Source organism: Schistocerca cancellata, chromosome 8 (assembly GCF_023864275.1).
Source record: "Schistocerca cancellata isolate TAMUIC-IGC-003103 chromosome 8, iqSchCanc2.1, whole genome shotgun sequence".
In the NCBI taxonomy this organism is placed as follows: domain Eukaryota; kingdom Metazoa; phylum Arthropoda; class Insecta; order Orthoptera; family Acrididae; genus Schistocerca; species Schistocerca cancellata.
In genome coordinates, this window is record NC_064633.1 from 80754336 (window position 1) to 80769428 (window position 15093).

At 47.2% G+C, this 15093-nt stretch overlaps 28 non-coding genes across 28 annotated transcripts; all 28 read left to right on the top strand.

Annotated features, from left to right (window-relative positions):
• Positions 1-137: 137 nt before the first annotated feature.
• Trnat-agu (transfer RNA threonine (anticodon AGU)) lies at positions 138-209 on the top strand. Its single transcript has one exon. It is a non-coding gene; the product is annotated as a tRNA-Thr (tRNA).
• A 542-nt stretch (positions 210-751) lies between these two features.
• Positions 752-824, top strand: Trnar-ucg (transfer RNA arginine (anticodon UCG)). The gene has a single exon. It is a non-coding gene; the product is annotated as a tRNA-Arg (tRNA).
• Positions 825-1264: 440 nt separating this feature from the next.
• Positions 1265-1337, top strand: Trnak-cuu (transfer RNA lysine (anticodon CUU)). The gene has a single exon. It is a non-coding gene; the product is annotated as a tRNA-Lys (tRNA).
• A 321-nt stretch (positions 1338-1658) lies between these two features.
• On the top strand, positions 1659-1730 carry Trnat-agu (transfer RNA threonine (anticodon AGU)). Its single transcript has one exon. It is a non-coding gene; the product is annotated as a tRNA-Thr (tRNA).
• A 536-nt stretch (positions 1731-2266) lies between these two features.
• Positions 2267-2339, top strand: Trnar-ucg (transfer RNA arginine (anticodon UCG)). Its single transcript has one exon. It is a non-coding gene; the product is annotated as a tRNA-Arg (tRNA).
• Positions 2340-2779: 440 nt separating this feature from the next.
• Positions 2780-2852, top strand: Trnak-cuu (transfer RNA lysine (anticodon CUU)). The gene has a single exon. It is a non-coding gene; the product is annotated as a tRNA-Lys (tRNA).
• A 321-nt stretch (positions 2853-3173) lies between these two features.
• On the top strand, positions 3174-3245 carry Trnat-agu (transfer RNA threonine (anticodon AGU)). The gene has a single exon. It is a non-coding gene; the product is annotated as a tRNA-Thr (tRNA).
• Positions 3246-3796: 551 nt separating this feature from the next.
• Trnar-ucg (transfer RNA arginine (anticodon UCG)) lies at positions 3797-3869 on the top strand. Its single transcript has one exon. It is a non-coding gene; the product is annotated as a tRNA-Arg (tRNA).
• A 440-nt stretch (positions 3870-4309) lies between these two features.
• On the top strand, positions 4310-4382 carry Trnak-cuu (transfer RNA lysine (anticodon CUU)). Its single transcript has one exon. It is a non-coding gene; the product is annotated as a tRNA-Lys (tRNA).
• A 321-nt stretch (positions 4383-4703) lies between these two features.
• Positions 4704-4775, top strand: Trnat-agu (transfer RNA threonine (anticodon AGU)). Its single transcript has one exon. It is a non-coding gene; the product is annotated as a tRNA-Thr (tRNA).
• A 545-nt stretch (positions 4776-5320) lies between these two features.
• Trnar-ucg (transfer RNA arginine (anticodon UCG)) lies at positions 5321-5393 on the top strand. The gene has a single exon. It is a non-coding gene; the product is annotated as a tRNA-Arg (tRNA).
• Positions 5394-5833: 440 nt separating this feature from the next.
• Trnak-cuu (transfer RNA lysine (anticodon CUU)) lies at positions 5834-5906 on the top strand. The gene has a single exon. It is a non-coding gene; the product is annotated as a tRNA-Lys (tRNA).
• Positions 5907-6227: 321 nt separating this feature from the next.
• Positions 6228-6299, top strand: Trnat-agu (transfer RNA threonine (anticodon AGU)). The gene has a single exon. It is a non-coding gene; the product is annotated as a tRNA-Thr (tRNA).
• A 1058-nt stretch (positions 6300-7357) lies between these two features.
• On the top strand, positions 7358-7430 carry Trnak-cuu (transfer RNA lysine (anticodon CUU)). Its single transcript has one exon. It is a non-coding gene; the product is annotated as a tRNA-Lys (tRNA).
• A 321-nt stretch (positions 7431-7751) lies between these two features.
• Positions 7752-7823, top strand: Trnat-agu (transfer RNA threonine (anticodon AGU)). The gene has a single exon. It is a non-coding gene; the product is annotated as a tRNA-Thr (tRNA).
• Positions 7824-8881: 1058 nt separating this feature from the next.
• Trnak-cuu (transfer RNA lysine (anticodon CUU)) lies at positions 8882-8954 on the top strand. Its single transcript has one exon. It is a non-coding gene; the product is annotated as a tRNA-Lys (tRNA).
• Positions 8955-9275: 321 nt separating this feature from the next.
• On the top strand, positions 9276-9347 carry Trnat-agu (transfer RNA threonine (anticodon AGU)). Its single transcript has one exon. It is a non-coding gene; the product is annotated as a tRNA-Thr (tRNA).
• A 542-nt stretch (positions 9348-9889) lies between these two features.
• Trnar-ucg (transfer RNA arginine (anticodon UCG)) lies at positions 9890-9962 on the top strand. The gene has a single exon. It is a non-coding gene; the product is annotated as a tRNA-Arg (tRNA).
• Positions 9963-10402: 440 nt separating this feature from the next.
• Trnak-cuu (transfer RNA lysine (anticodon CUU)) lies at positions 10403-10475 on the top strand. The gene has a single exon. It is a non-coding gene; the product is annotated as a tRNA-Lys (tRNA).
• Positions 10476-10796: 321 nt separating this feature from the next.
• Trnat-agu (transfer RNA threonine (anticodon AGU)) lies at positions 10797-10868 on the top strand. The gene has a single exon. It is a non-coding gene; the product is annotated as a tRNA-Thr (tRNA).
• Positions 10869-11422: 554 nt separating this feature from the next.
• Trnar-ucg (transfer RNA arginine (anticodon UCG)) lies at positions 11423-11495 on the top strand. Its single transcript has one exon. It is a non-coding gene; the product is annotated as a tRNA-Arg (tRNA).
• A 440-nt stretch (positions 11496-11935) lies between these two features.
• On the top strand, positions 11936-12008 carry Trnak-cuu (transfer RNA lysine (anticodon CUU)). The gene has a single exon. It is a non-coding gene; the product is annotated as a tRNA-Lys (tRNA).
• A 321-nt stretch (positions 12009-12329) lies between these two features.
• Positions 12330-12401, top strand: Trnat-agu (transfer RNA threonine (anticodon AGU)). The gene has a single exon. It is a non-coding gene; the product is annotated as a tRNA-Thr (tRNA).
• A 554-nt stretch (positions 12402-12955) lies between these two features.
• Positions 12956-13028, top strand: Trnar-ucg (transfer RNA arginine (anticodon UCG)). Its single transcript has one exon. It is a non-coding gene; the product is annotated as a tRNA-Arg (tRNA).
• Positions 13029-13468: 440 nt separating this feature from the next.
• Positions 13469-13541, top strand: Trnak-cuu (transfer RNA lysine (anticodon CUU)). The gene has a single exon. It is a non-coding gene; the product is annotated as a tRNA-Lys (tRNA).
• A 321-nt stretch (positions 13542-13862) lies between these two features.
• On the top strand, positions 13863-13934 carry Trnat-agu (transfer RNA threonine (anticodon AGU)). Its single transcript has one exon. It is a non-coding gene; the product is annotated as a tRNA-Thr (tRNA).
• Positions 13935-14470: 536 nt separating this feature from the next.
• Positions 14471-14543, top strand: Trnar-ucg (transfer RNA arginine (anticodon UCG)). Its single transcript has one exon. It is a non-coding gene; the product is annotated as a tRNA-Arg (tRNA).
• Positions 14544-14983: 440 nt separating this feature from the next.
• Positions 14984-15056, top strand: Trnak-cuu (transfer RNA lysine (anticodon CUU)). Its single transcript has one exon. It is a non-coding gene; the product is annotated as a tRNA-Lys (tRNA).
• The last annotated feature ends 37 nt before the right edge of the window (positions 15057-15093 follow it).

Here is a 15093-nt window from a genome sequence, read left to right on the forward strand (position 1 = left end):
AGTGTGAGATGTGTAGGAAAGCAGCAGCTGTGCTAACTAAATGTAAATAATGGTCGCTCATGCGGTGCGTTTCGAGCTGAAGGGCTCCGATTCACTAGTTTGTAAGAACAAAGTATCCTATAAGTCCGCTAGGAGGCGCCTCCTTATCTCAGTGGCAGAGCGCTGGTCTAGTAAACCAGAGGTCGTGAGTTCGATCCTCACAGGCGGCAAATGAATTTTGTAACAGCCCCTCCCACCGTGGCAATTTCGAAAAAAGCGGTCAAGGATAAAAAAAATTATGAATGGGTGCGGTATTTAAGAAATGCTCTCGCAAATGAATAGTGTGAATGGTGCTATTAAAGTGGGCACCAGAAACTGCTGCTTTAGGCAGTCTCCGGAGAATGCCGACGTGAAATACTTAGTTCTTGTGATGTATTTTCTACCCCTGATAAAGACCCTCGCGATTGTCGTCGTCGTCGGCGCCGCCGCCGCTTTGGTAATAGCGACAATTCGCCATTGTATCACATAGGGTGAGGTACCCTCTGCAAGCGACTGAGATGGCACTAAACGATTGAAGCTGATTTGCCACCTCTTGTTTGATCAGCGTCATAAGGGCTTGAATGTAACTTGCGATGGGACACAGCAAGAAGTAGCGTCGTACTTTTAGTACTGAAATTTGAGATGGAGAACTGCGTCAAAGATGGGAAAATCATTCTGCCAAGTGTACAAATGGCGAAAACGAGGTGTGAGTGGGGAAGTATATTGCGCCAGTGACCGTGTGGCCTAATGGATAAGGCGTCGGACTTCGGATCCGAAGATTGCAGGTTCGAATCCTGTCACGGTCGAGTTTTTCCTGTTCTGCAAAAGATGCATGCTGTTTTACTGTGTTGTTTGAGTACACTAAAACTAGTTGGAAGTTGCTGCTGTCCGCTTCCTGGCTACAAAACCGGCGTCTACCAGAAGCACAAGCAAGACAAGGGTGATCTGTAGCGAAGTTTTCGGCACAGTGCCGTTCAGGAGAGTTTTTGTTGGAACTACTGCATCTGATTCAGGAGCCAAGGGCTACGCCACAGGCGTCTGCGCACAGTCGAGCATGTGTGTTGAATAATGGTGCTGATAGCCACGTATCATTTCATGCAGATTTGATGCCTTTCGGAGACAATTTTTCATTGAATAGGATTGTAGCTGATTTGTGGCAGCAGGAAATAAGCTGTAGTCAAAAGAATCTTCAATAGATGGTCGCAGGTCACATCAGTATTGTATGGCTCGTAACGCGTTGCGTGCAGCCCGGCTAGCTCAGTCGGTAGAGCATGAGACTCTTAATCTCAGGGTCGTGGGTTCGAGCCCCACGCTGGACGGCGCAAAATTTTGTGTCTACGCGGATCCAACATGCGCCCCTCTCGTGAGCCTTGCGTAATGAACGTAACGGGTTACGACGATGCCTAGCTTCGTATGAATATCAGAGGAACGGTATTTGAAGCTGAAAGTGACTCTGAAATGAAATAAATGTGTTGTTTTGCAATTTTAGTTGTACATCGATATAGTGTGAGATGTGTAGGAAAGCAGCAGCTGTGCTAACTAAATGCAAATAATGGTCGCTCATGCGGTGCGTTTCGAGCTGAAGGGCTCCGATTCACTAGTCTGTAAGGACAAAGTACCTTAAAAGTCCGCTAGGAGGCGCCTCCTTAGCTCAGTGGCAGAGCGCTGGTCTAGTAAACCAGAGGTCGTGAGTTCGATCCTCACAGGCGGCAAATGAATTTTGTAACAGCCCCTCCCACCGTGGCCCTTTCGAAAAAAGCGGTCAAGGATAAAAAAAATTATGAATGGGTGCGGTATTTAAGAAATGCTCTCGCAAATGAATAGTGTGAATGGTGATATTAAAGTGGGCACCAGAAACTGCTGCTTCAGGCAGTCTCCGGAGAATGCCGACTTGAAATACTTAGTTCTTGTGATGTATTTTCTACCCCTGATAAAGACCCTCGCGATTGTCGTCGGCGCCGCCGCCGCTTTGGTAATAGCGACAATTCGCCATTGTATCACATAGGGTGAGGTACCTTCTGCAAGCGACTGAGATGGCACTAAACGATTGAAGCTGATTTGCCACCTCTTGTTTGATCGGCGTCATAAGGGCTTGAATGTAACTTGCGATGGGACACAGCAAGAAGTAGCGTCGTACTTTTAGTACTGAAATTTGAGATGGAGAACTGCGTCAAAGATGGGAAATTCATTCTGCCAAGTGTACAAATGGCGAAAACGAGGTGTGAGTGGGGAAGTATATTGCGCCAGTGACCGTGTGGCCTCATGGATAAGGCGTCGGACTTCGGATCCGAAGATTGCAGGTTCGAATCCTGTCACGGTCGAGTTTTTCCTGTTCTGCAAAAGATGCATGCTGTTTTACTGTGTTGTTTGAGTACACTAAAACTAGTTGGAAGTTGCTGCTGTCCGCTTCCTGGCTACAAAACCGGCGTCTACCAGAAGCACAAGCAAGACAAGGGTGATCTGTAGCGAAGTTTTCGGCACAGTGCCGTTCAGGAGAGTTTTTGTTGGAACTACTGCATCTGATTCAGGAGCCAAGGGCTACGCCACAGGCGTCTGCGCACAGTCGAGCATGTGTGTTGAATAATGGTGCTGATAGCCACGTATCATTTCATGCAGATTTGATGCCTTTCGGAGACAATTTTTCATAGAATAGGATTGTAGCTGATTTGTGGCAGCAGGAAATAAGCTGTAGTCAAAAGAATCTTCAATAGATGGTCGCAGGTCACATCAGTATTGTATGGCTCGTAACGCGTTGCGTGCAGCCCGGCTAGCTCAGTCGGTAGAGCATGAGACTCTTAATCTCAGGGTCGTGGGTTCGAGCCCCACGCTGGGCGGCGCAAAATTTTGTGTCTACGCGGATCCAACATGCGCCCCTCTCGTGAGCCTTGCGTAATGAACGTAACGGGTTACGACGATGCCTAGCTTCGTATGAATATCAGAGGAACGGTATTTGAAGCTGAAAGTGACTCTAAAATGAAATAAATGTGTTGTTTTGCAATTTTAGTTGTACATCGATATAGTGTGAGATGTGTAGGAAAGCAGCAGCTGTGCTAACTAAATGTAAATAATGGTCGCTCATGCGGTGCGTTTCGAGCTGAAGGGCTCCGATTCACTAGTTTGTAAGAACAAAGTATCCTATAAGTCAGCTAGGAGGCGCCTCCTTATCTCAGTGGCAGAGCGCTGGTCTAGTAAACCAGAGGTCGTGAGTTCGATCCTCACAGGCGGCAAATGAATTTTGTAACAGCCCCTCCCACCGTGGCATTTTCGAAAAAAGCGGTCAAGGATAAAAAAAATTATGAATGGGTGCGGTATTTAAGAAATGCTCTCGCAAATGAATAGTGTGAATGGTGCTATTAAAGTGGGCACCAGAAACTGCTGCTTTAGGCAGTCTCCGGAGAATGCCGACGTGAAATACTTAGTTCTTGTGATGTATTTTCTACCCCTGATAAAGACCCTCGCGATTGTCGTCGTCGTCGTCGTCGTCGGCGCCGCCGCCGCTTTGGTAATAGCGACAATTCGCCATTGTATCACATAGGGTGAGGTACCTTCTGCAAGCGACTGAGATGGCACTAAACGATTGAAGCTGATTTGCCACCTCTTGTTTGATCAGCGTCATAAGGGCTTGAATGTAACTTGCGATGGGACACAGCAAGAAGTAGCGTCGTACTTTTAGTACTGAAATTTGAGATGGAGAACTGCGTCAAAGATGGGAAAATCATTCTGCCAAGTGTACAAATGGCGAAAACGAGGTGTGAGTGGGGAAGTATATTGCGCCAGTGGCCGTGTGGCCTAATGGATAAGGCGTCGGACTTCGGATCCGAAGATTGCAGGTTCGAATCCTGTCACGGTCGAGTTTTTCCTGTTCTGCAAAAGATGCATGCTGTTTTACTGTGTTGTTTGAGTACACTAAAACTAGTTGGAAGTTGCTGCTGTCCGCTTCCTGGCTACAAAACCGGCGTCTACCAGAAGCACAAGCAAGACAAGGGTGATCTGTAGCGAAGTTTTCGGCACAGTGCCGTTCAGGAGAGTTTTTGTTGGAACTACTGCATCTGATTCAGGAGCCAAGGGCTACGCCACAGGCGTCTGCGCACAGTCGAGCATGTGTGTTGAATAATGGTGCTGATAGCCACGTATCATTTCATGCAGATTTGATGCCTTTCGGAGACAATTTTTCATTGAATAGGATTGTAGCTGATTTGTGGCAGCAGGAAATAAGCTGTAGTCAAAAGAATCTTCAATAGATGGTCGCAGGTCACATCAGTATTGTATGGCTCGTAACGCGTTGCGTGCAGCCCGGCTAGCTCAGTCGGTAGAGCATGAGACTCTTAATCTCAGGGTCGTGGGTTCGAGCCCCACGCTGGACGGCGCAAAATTTTGTGTCTACGCGGATCCAACATGCGCCCCTCTCGTGAGCCTTGCGTAATGAACGTAACGGGTTACGACGATGCCTAGCTTCGTATGAATATCAGAGGAACGGTATTTGAAGCTGAAAGTGACTCTGAAATGAAATAAATGTGTTGTTTTGCAATTTTAGTTGTACATCGATATAGTGTGAGATGTGTAGGAAAGCAGCAGCTGTGCTAACTAAATGCAAATAATGGTCGCTCATGCGGTGCGTTTCGAGCTGAAGTGCTCCGATTCACTAGTTTGTAACAACAAAGTATCCTAAAAGTCCGCTAGGAGGCGCCTCCTTAGCTCAGTGGCAGAGCGCTGGTCTAGTAAACCAGAGGTCGTGAGTTCGATTCTCACAGGCGGCAGATGAATTTTGTAACAGCCCCTCCCACCGTGGCCCTTTCGAAAAAAGCGGTCAAGGATAAAAAAAATTATGAATGGGTGCGGTATTTAAGAAATGCTCTCGCAAATGAATAGTGTGAATGGTGCTATTAAAGTGGGCACCAGAAACTGCTGCTTTAGGCAGTCTCCGGAGAATGCCGACGTGAAATACTTAGTTCTTGTGATGTATTTTCTACCCCTGATAAAGACCCTCGCGATTGTCGTCGTCGTCGTCGGCGCCGCCGCCGCTTTGGTAATAGCGACAATTCGCCATTGTATCACATAGGGTGAGGTACCTTCTGCAAGCGACTGAGATGGCACTAAACGATTGAAGCTGATTTGCCACCTCTTGTTTGATCGGCGTCATAAGGGCTTGAATGTAACTTGCGATGGGACACAGCAAGAAGTAGCGTCGTACTTTTAGTACTGAAATTTGAGATGGAGAACTGCGTCAAAGATGGGAAATTCATTCTGCCAAGTGTACAAATGGCGAAAACGAGGTGTGAGTGGGGAAGTATATTGCGCCAGTGACCGTGTGGCCTCATGGATAAGGCGTCGGACTTCGGATCCGAAGATTGCAGGTTCGAATCCTGTCACGGTCGAGTTTTTCCTGTTCTGCAAAAGATACATGCTGTTTTACTGTGTTGTTTGAGTACACTAAAACTAGTTGGAAGTTGCTGCTGTCCGCTTCCTGGCTACAAAACCGGCGTCTACCAGAAGCACAAGCAAGACAAGGGTGATCTGTAGCGAAGTTTTCGGCACAGTGCCGTTCAGGAGAGTTTTTGTTGGAACTACTGCATCTGATTCAGGAGCCAAGGGCTACGCCACAGGCGTCTGCGCACAGTCGAGCATGTGTGTTGAATAATGGTGCTGATAGCCACGTATCATTTCATGCAGATTTGATGCCTTTCGGAGACAATTTTTCATTGAATAGGATTGTAGCTGATTTGTGGCAGCAGGAAATAAGCTGTAGTCAAAAGAATCTTCAATAGATGGTCGCAGGTCACATCAGTATTGTATGGCTCGTAACGCGTTGCGTGCAGCCCGGCTAGCTCAGTCGGTAGAGCATGAGACTCTTAATCTCAGGGTCGTGGGTTCGAGCCCCACGCTGGGCGGCGCAAAATTTTGTGTCTACGCGGATCCAACATGCGCCCCTCTCGTGAGCCTTGCGTAATGAACGTAACGGGTTACGACGATGCCTAGCTTCGTATGAATATCAGAGGAACGGTATTTGAAGCTGAAAGTGACTCTAAAATGAAATAAATGTGTTGTTTTGCAATTTTAGTTGTACATCGATATAGTGTGAGATGTGTAGGAAAGCAGCAGCTGTGCTAACTAAATGTAAATAATGGTCGCTCATGCGGTGCGTTTCGAGCTGAAGGGCTCCGATTCACTAGTTTGTAAGAACAAAGTATCCTATAAGTCAGCTAGGAGGCGCCTCCTTATCTCAGTGGCAGAGCGCTGGTCTAGTAAACCAGAGGTCGTGAGTTCGATCCTCACAGGCGGCAAATGAATTTTGTAACAGCCCCTCCCACCGTGGCATTTTCGAAAAAAGCGGTCAAGGATAAAAAAAATTATGAATGGGTGCGGTATTTAAGAAATGCTCTCGCAAATGAATAGTGTGAATGGTGCTATTAAAGTGGGCACCAGAAACTGCTGCTTTAGGCAGTCTCCGGAGAATGCCGACGTGAAATACTTAGTTCTTGTGATGTATTTTCTACCCCTGATAAAGACCCTCGCGATTGTCGTCGTCGTCGTCGGCGCCGCCGCCGCTTTGGTAATAGCGACAATTCGCCATTGTATCACATAGGGTGAGGTACCTTCTGCAAGCGACTGAGATGGCACTAAACGATTGAAGCTGATTTGCCACCTCTTGTTTGATCAGCGTCATAAGGGCTTGAATGTAACTTGCGATGGGACACAGCAAGAAGTAGCGTCGTACTTTTAGTACTGAAATTTGAGATGGAGAACTGCGTCAAAGATGGGAAAATCATTCTGCCAAGTGTACAAATGGCGAAAACGATGTGTGAGTGGGGAAGTATATTGCGCCAGTGACCGTGTGGCTTAATGGATAAGGCGTCGTACTTCGGATTCGAAGATTGCAGGTTCGTATCCTGTCACGGTCGAGTTTTTCCTGTTCTGCAAAAGATGCATGCTGTTTTAGTGTGTTGTTTGAGTACACTAAAACTAGTTGGAAGTTGCTGCTGTCCGCTTCCTGGCTACAAAACCGGCGTCTACCAGAAGCACAAGCAAGACAAGGGTGATCTGTAGCGAAGTTTTCGGCACAGTGCCGTTCAGGAGAGTTTTTGTTGGAACTACTGCATCTGATTCAGGAGCCAAGGGCTACGCCACAGGCGTCTGCGCACAGTCGAGCATGTGTGTTGAATAATGGTGCTGATAGCCACGTATCATTTCATGCAGATTTGATGCCTTTCGGAGACAATTTTTCATTGAATAGGATTGTAGCTGATTTGTGGCAGCAGGAAATAAGCTGTAGTCAAAAGAATCTTCAATAGATGGTCGCAGGTCACATCAGTATTGTATGGCTCGTAACGCGTTGCGTGCAGCCCGGCTAGCTCAGTCGGTAGAGCATGAGACTCTTAATCTCAGGGTCGTGGGTTCGAGCCCCACGCTGGGCGGCGCAAAATTTTGTGTCTACGCGGATCCAACATGCGCCCCTCTCGTGAGCCTTGCGTAATGAACGTAACGGGTTACGACGATGCCTAGCTTCGTATGAATATCAGAGGAACGGTATTTGAAGCTGAAAGTGACTCTGAAATGAAATAAATGTGTTGTTTTGCAATTTTAGTTGTACATCGATATAGTGTGAGATGTGTAGGAAAGCAGCAGCTGTGCTAACTAAATGTAAATAATGGTCGCTCATGCGGTGCGTTTCGAGCTGAAGGGCTCCGATTCACTAGTTTGTAAGAACAAAGTATCCTATAAGTCCGCTAGGAGGCGCCTCCTTATCTCAGTGGCAGAGCGCTGGTGTAGTAAACCAGAGGTCGTGAGTTCGATCCTCACAGGCGGCAAATGAATTTTGTAACAGCCCCTCCCACCGTGGCATTTTCGAAAAAAGCGGTCAAGGATAAAAAAAATTATGAATGGGTGCGGTATTTAAGAAATGCTCTCGCAAATGAATAGTGTGAATGGTGCTATTAAAGTGGGCACCAGAAACTGCTGCTTTAGGCAGTCTCCGGAGAATGCCGACGTGGAATACTTAGTTCTTGTGATGTATTTTCTACCCCTGATAAAGACCCTCGCGATTGTCGTCGTCGTCGTCGGCGCCGCCGCCGCTTTGGTAATAGCGACAATTCGCCATTGTATCACATAGGGTGAGGTACCTTCTGCAAGCGACTGAGATGGCACTAAACGATTGAAGCTGATTTGCCACCTCTTGTTTGATCAGCGTCATAAGGGCTTGAATGTAACTTGCGATGGGACACAGCAAGAAGTAGCGTCGTACTTTTAGTACTGAAATTTGAGATGGAGAACTGCGTCAAAGATGGGAAAATCATTCTGCCAAGTGTACAAATGGCGAAAACGATGTGTGAGTGGGGAAGTATATTGCGCCAGTGTCCGTGTGGCTTAATGGATAAGGCGTCGGACTTCGGATTCGAAGATTGCAGGTTCGTATCCTGTCACGGTCGAGTTTTTCCTGTTCTGCAAAAGATGCATGCTGTTTTAGTGTGTTGTTTGAGTACACTAAAACTAGTTGGAAGTTGCTGCTGTCCGCTTCCTGGCTACAAAACCGGCGTCTACCAGAAGCACAAGCAAGACAAGGGTGATCTGTAGCGAAGTTTTCGGCACAGTGCCGTTCAGGAGAGTTTTTGTTGGAACTACTGCATCTGATTCAGGAGCCAAGGGCTACGCCACAGGCGTCTGCGCACAGTCGAGCATGTGTGTTGAATAATGGTGCTGATAGCCACGTATCATTTCATGCAGATTTGATGCCTTTCGGAGACAATTTTTCATTGAATAGGATTGTAGCTGATTTGTGGCAGCAGGAAATAAGCTGTAGTCAAAAGAATCTTCAATAGATGGTCGCAGGTCACATCAGTATTGTATGGCTCGTAACGCGTTGCGTGCAGCCCGGCTAGCTCAGTCGGTAGAGCATGAGACTCTTAATCTCAGGGTCGTGGGTTCGAGCCCCACGCTGGGCGGCGCAAAATTTTGTGTCTACGCGGATCCAACATGCGCCCCTCTCGTGAGCCTTGCGTAATGAACGTAACGGGTTACGACGATGCCTAGCTTCGTATGAATATCAGAGGAACGGTATTCGAAGCTGAAAGTGACTCTGAAATGAAATAAATGTGTTGTTTTGCAATTTTAGTTGTACATCGATATAGTGTGAGATGTGTAGGAAAGCAGCAGCTGTGCTAACTAAATGTAAATAATGGTCGCTCATGCGGTGCGTTTCGAGCTGAAGGGCTCCGATTCACTAGTTTGTAAGAACAAAGTATCCTATAAGTCCGCTAGGAGGCGCCTCCTTATCTCAGTGGCAGAGCGCTGGTCTAGTAAACCAGAGGTCGTGAGTTCGATCCTCACAGGCGGCAAATGAATTTTGTAACAGCCCCTCCCACCGTGGCATTTTCGAAAAAAGCGGTCAAGGATAAAAAAAATTATGAATGGGTGCGGTATTTAAGAAATGCTCTCGCAAATGAATAGTGTGAATGGTGCTATTAAAGTGGGCACCAGAAACTGCTGCTTTAGGCAGTCTCCGGAGAATGCCGACGTGAAATACTTAGTTCTTGTGATGTATTTTCTACCCCTGATAAAGACCCTCGCGATTGTCGTCGTCGTCGGCGCCGCCGCCGCTTTGGTAATAGCGACAATTCGCCATTGTATCACATAGGGTGAGGTACCTTCTGCAAGCGACTGAGATGGCACTAAACGATTGAAGCTGATTTGCCACCTCTTGTTTGATCAGCGTCATAAGGGCTTGAATGTAACTTGCGATGGGACACAGCAAGAAGTAGCGTCGTACTTTTAGTACTGAAATTTGAGATGGAGAACTGCGTCAAAGATGGGAAATTCATTCTGCCAAGTGTACAAATGGCGAAAACGAGGTGTGAGTGGGGAAGTATATTGCGCCAGTGACCGTGTGGCCTCATGGATAAGGCGTCGGACTTCGGATCCGAAGATTGCAGGTTCGAATCCTGTCACGGTCGAGTTTTTCCTGTTCTGCAAAAGATGCATGCTGTTTTACTGTGTTGTTTGAGTACACTAAAACTAGTTGGAAGTTGCTGCTGTCCGCTTCCTGGCTACAAAACCGGCGTCTACCAGAAGCACAAGCAAGACAAGGGTGATCTGTAGCGAAGTTTTCGGCACAGTGCCGTTCAGGAGAGTTTTTGTTGGAACTACTGCATCTGATTCAGGAGCCAAGGGCTACGCCACAGGCGTCTGCGCACAGTCGAGCATGTGTGTTGAATAATGGTGCTGATAGCCACGTATCATTTCATGCAGATTTGATGCCTTTCGGAGACAATTTTTCATTGAATAGGATTGTAGCTGATTTGTGGCAGCAGGAAATAAGCTGTAGTCAAAAGAATCTTCAATAGATGGTCGCAGGTCACATCAGTATTGTATGGCTCGTAACGCGTTGCGTGCAGCCCGGCTAGCTCAGTCGGTAGAGCATGAGACTCTTAATCTCAGGGTCGTGGGTTCGAGCCCCACGCTGGGCGGCGCAAAATTTTGTGTCTACGCGGATCCAACATGCGCCCCTCTCGTGAGCCTTGCGTAATGAACGTAACGGGTTACGACGATGCCTAGCTTCGTATGAATATCAGAGGAACGGTATTTGAAGCTGAAAGTGACTCTGAAATGAAATAAATGTGTTGTTTTGCAATTTTAGTTGTACATCGATATAGTGTGAGATGTGTAGGAAAGCAGCAGCTGTGCTAACTAAATGTAAATAATGGTCGCTCATGCGGTGCGTTTCGAGCTGAAGGGCTCCGATTCACTAGTTTGTAAGAACAAAGTATCCTATAAGTCCGCTAGGAGGCGCCTCCTTATCTCAGTGGCAGAGCGCTGGTCTAGTAAACCAGAGGTCGTGAGTTCGATCCTCACAGGCGGCAAATGAATTTTGTAACAGCCCCTCCCACCGTGGCATTTTCGAAAAAAGCGGTCAAGGATAAAAAAAATTATGAATGGGTGCGGTATTTAAGAAATGCTCTCGCAAATGAATAGTGTGAATGGTGCTATTAAAGTGGGCACCAGAAACTGCTGCTTTAGGCAGTCTCCGGAGAATGCCGACGTGAAATACTTAGTTCTTGTGATGTATTTTCTACCCCTGATAAAGACCCTCGCGATTGTCGTCGTCGTCGTCGTCGTCGTCGGCGCCGCCGCCGCTTTGGTAATAGCGACAATTCGCCATTGTATCACATAGGGTGAGGTACCTTCTGCAAGCGACTGAGATGGCACTAAACGATTGAAGCTGATTTGCCACCTCTTGTTTGATCAGCGTCATAAGGGCTTGAATGTAACTTGCGATGGGACACAGCAAGAAGTAGCGTCGTACTTTTAGTACTGAAATTTGAGATGGAGAACTGCGTCAAAGATGGGAAATTCATTCTGCCAAGTGTACAAATGGCGAAAACGAGGTGTGAGTGGGGAAGTATATTGCGCCAGTGACCGTGTGGCCTCATGGATAAGGCGTCGGACTTCGGATCCGAAGATTGCAGGTTCGAATCCTGTCACGGTCGAGTTTTTCCTGTTCTGCAAAAGATGCATGCTGTTTTACTGTGTTGTTTGAGTACACTAAAACTAGTTGGAAGTTGCTGCTGTCCGCTTCCTGGCTACAAAACCGGCGTCTACCAGAAGCACAAGCAAGACAAGGGTGATCTGTAGCGAAGTTTTCGGCACAGTGCCGTTCAGGAGAGTTTTTGTTGGAACTACTGCATCTGATTCAGGAGCCAAGGGCTACGCCACAGGCGTCTGCGCACAGTCGAGCATGTGTGTTGAATAATGGTGCTGATAGCCACGTATCATTTCATGCAGATTTGATGCCTTTCGGAGACAATTTTTCATTGAATAGGATTGTAGCTGATTTGTGGCAGCAGGAAATAAGCTGTAGTCAAAAGAATCTTCAATAGATGGTCGCAGGTCACATCAGTATTGTATGGCTCGTAACGCGTTGCGTGCAGCCCGGCTAGCTCAGTCGGTAGAGCATGAGACTCTTAATCTCAGGGTCGTGGGTTCGAGCCCCACGCTGGGCGGCGCAAAATTTTGTGTCTACGCGGATCCAACATGCGCCCCTCTCGTGAGCCTTGCGTAATGAACGTAACGGGTTACGACGATGCCTAGCTTCGTATGAATATCAGAGGAACGGTATTTGAAGCTGAAAGTGACTCTGAAATGAAATAAATGTGTTGTTTTGCAATTTTAGTTGTACATCGATATAGTGTGAGATGTGTAGGAAAGCAGCAGCTGTGCTAACTAAATGTAAATAATGGTCGCTCATGCGGTGCGTTTCGAGCTGAAGGGCTCCGATTCACTAGTTTGTAAGAACAAAGTATCCTATAAGTCCGCTAGGAGGCGCCTCCTTATCTCAGTGGCAGAGCGCTGGTCTAGTAAACCAGAGGTCGTGAGTTCGATCCTCACAGGCGGCAAATGAATTTTGTAACAGCCCCTCCCACCGTGGCATTTTCGAAAAAAGCGGTCAAGGATAAAAAAAATTATGAATGGGTGCGGTATTTAAGAAATGCTCTCGCAAATGAATAGTGTGAATGGTGCTATTAAAGTGGGCACCAGAAACTGCTGCTTTAGGCAGTCTCCGGAGAATGCCGACGTGAAATACTTAGTTCTTGTGATGTATTTTCTACCCCTGATAAAGACCCTCGCGATTGTCGTCGTCGTCGTCGTCGTCGTCGGCGCCGCCGCCGCTTTGGTAATAGCGACAATTCGCCATTGTATCACATAGGGTGAGGTACCTTCTGCAAGCGACTGAGATGGCACTAAACGATTGAAGCTGATTTGCCACCTCTTGTTTGATCAGCGTCATAAGGGCTTGAATGTAACTTGCGATGGGACACAGCAAGAAGTAGCGTCGTACTTTTAGTACTGAAATTTGAGATGGAGAACTGCGTCAAAGATGGGAAAATCATTCTGCCAAGTGTACAAATGGCGAAAACGAGGTGTGAGTGGGGAAGTATATTGCGCCAGTGACCGTGTGGCCTAATGGATAAGGCGTCGGACTTCGGATCCGAAGATTGCAGGTTCGAATCCTGTCACGGTCGAGTTTTTCCTGTTCTGCAAAAGATGCATGCTGTTTTACTGTGTTGTTTGAGTACACTAAAACTAGTTGGAAGTTGCTGCTGTCCGCTTCCTGGCTACAAAACCGGCGTCTACCAGAAGCACAAGCAAGACAAGGGTGATCTGTAGCGAAGTTTTCGGCACAGTGCCGTTCAGGAGAGTTTTTGTTGGAACTACTGCATCTGATTCAGGAGCCAAGGGCTACGCCACAGGCGTCTGCGCACAGTCGAGCATGTGTGTTGAATAATGGTGCTGATAGCCACGTATCATTTCATGCAGATTTGATGCCTTTCGGAGACAATTTTTCATTGAATAGGATTGTAGCTGATTTGTGGCAGCAGGAAATAAGCTGTAGTCAAAAGAATCTTCAATAGATGGTCGCAGGTCACATCAGTATTGTATGGCTCGTAACGCGTTGCGTGCAGCCCGGCTAGCTCAGTCGGTAGAGCATGAGACTCTTAATCTCAGGGTCGTGGGTTCGAGCCCCACGCTGGACGGCGCAAAATTTTGTGTCTACGCGGATCCAACATGCGCCCCTCTCGTGAGCCTTGCGTAATGAACGTAACGGGTTACGACGATGCCTAGCTTCGTATGAATATCAGAGGAACGGTATTTGAAGCTGAAAGTGACTCTGAAATGAAATAAATGTGTTGTTTTGCAATTTTAGTTGTACATCGATATAGTGTGAGATGTGTAGGAAAGCAGCAGCTGTGCTAACTAAATGCAAATAATGGTCGCTCATGCGGTGCGTTTCGAGCTGAAGGGCTCCGATTCACTAGTCTGTAAGGACAAAGTACCTTAAAAGTCCGCTAGGAGGCGCCTCCTTAGCTCAGTGGCAGAGCGCTGGTCTAGTCAATCAGAGGTCGTGAGTTCGATCCTCACAGGCGGCAAATGAATTTTGTAACAGCCCCTCCCACCGTGGCCCTTTCGAAAAAAGCGGTCAAGGATAAAAAAAATTATGAATGGGTGCGGTATTTAAGAAATGCTCTCGCAAATGAATAGTGTGAATGGTGATATTAAAGTGGGCACCAGAAACTGCTGCTTCAGGCAGTCTCCGGAGAATGCCGACTTGAAATACTTAGTTCTTGTGATGTATTTTCTACCCCTGATAAAGACCCTCGCGATTGTCGTCGGCGCCGCCGCCGCTTTGGTAATAGCGACAATTCGCCATTGTATCACATAGGGTGAGGTACCTTCTGCAAGCGACTGAGATGGCACTAAACGATTGAAGCTGATTTGCCACCTCTTGTTTGATCGGCGTCATAAGGGCTTGAATGTAACTTGCGATGGGACACAGCAAGAAGTAGCGTCGTACTTTTAGTACTGAAATTTGAGATGGAGAACTGCGTCAAAGATGGGAAATTCATTCTGCCAAGTGTACAAATGGCGAAAACGAGGTGTGAGTGGGGAAGTATATTGCGCCAGTGACCGTGTGGCCTCATGGATAAGGCGTCGGACTTCGGATCCGAAGATTGCAGGTTCGAATCCTGTCACGGTCGAGTTTTTCCTGTTCTGCAAAAGATGCATGCTGTTTTACTGTGTTGTTTGAGTACACTAAAACTAGTTGGAAGTTGCTGCTGTCCGCTTCCTGGCTACAAAACCGGCGTCTACCAGAAGCACAAGCAAGACAAGGGTGATCTGTAGCGAAGTTTTCGGCACAGTGCCGTTCAGGAGAGTTTTTGTTGGAACTACTGCATCTGATTCAGGAGCCAAGGGCTACGCCACAGGCGTCTGCGCACAGTCGAGCATGTGTGTTGAATAATGGAGCTGATAGCCACGTATCATTTCATGCAGATTTGATGCCTTTCGGAGACAATTTTTCATTGAATAGGATTGTAGCTGATTTGTGGCAGCAGGAAATAAGCTGTAGTCAAAAGAATCTTCAATAGATGGTCGCAGGTCACATCAGTATTGTATGGCTCGTAACGCGTTGCGTGCAGCCCGGCTAGCTCAGTCGGTAGAGCATGAGTCTCTTAATCTCATGGTCGTGGGTTCGTGCCCCACGCTGTACGGCGCAAAATTTTGTGTCTACGCGGATCCAACATGCGC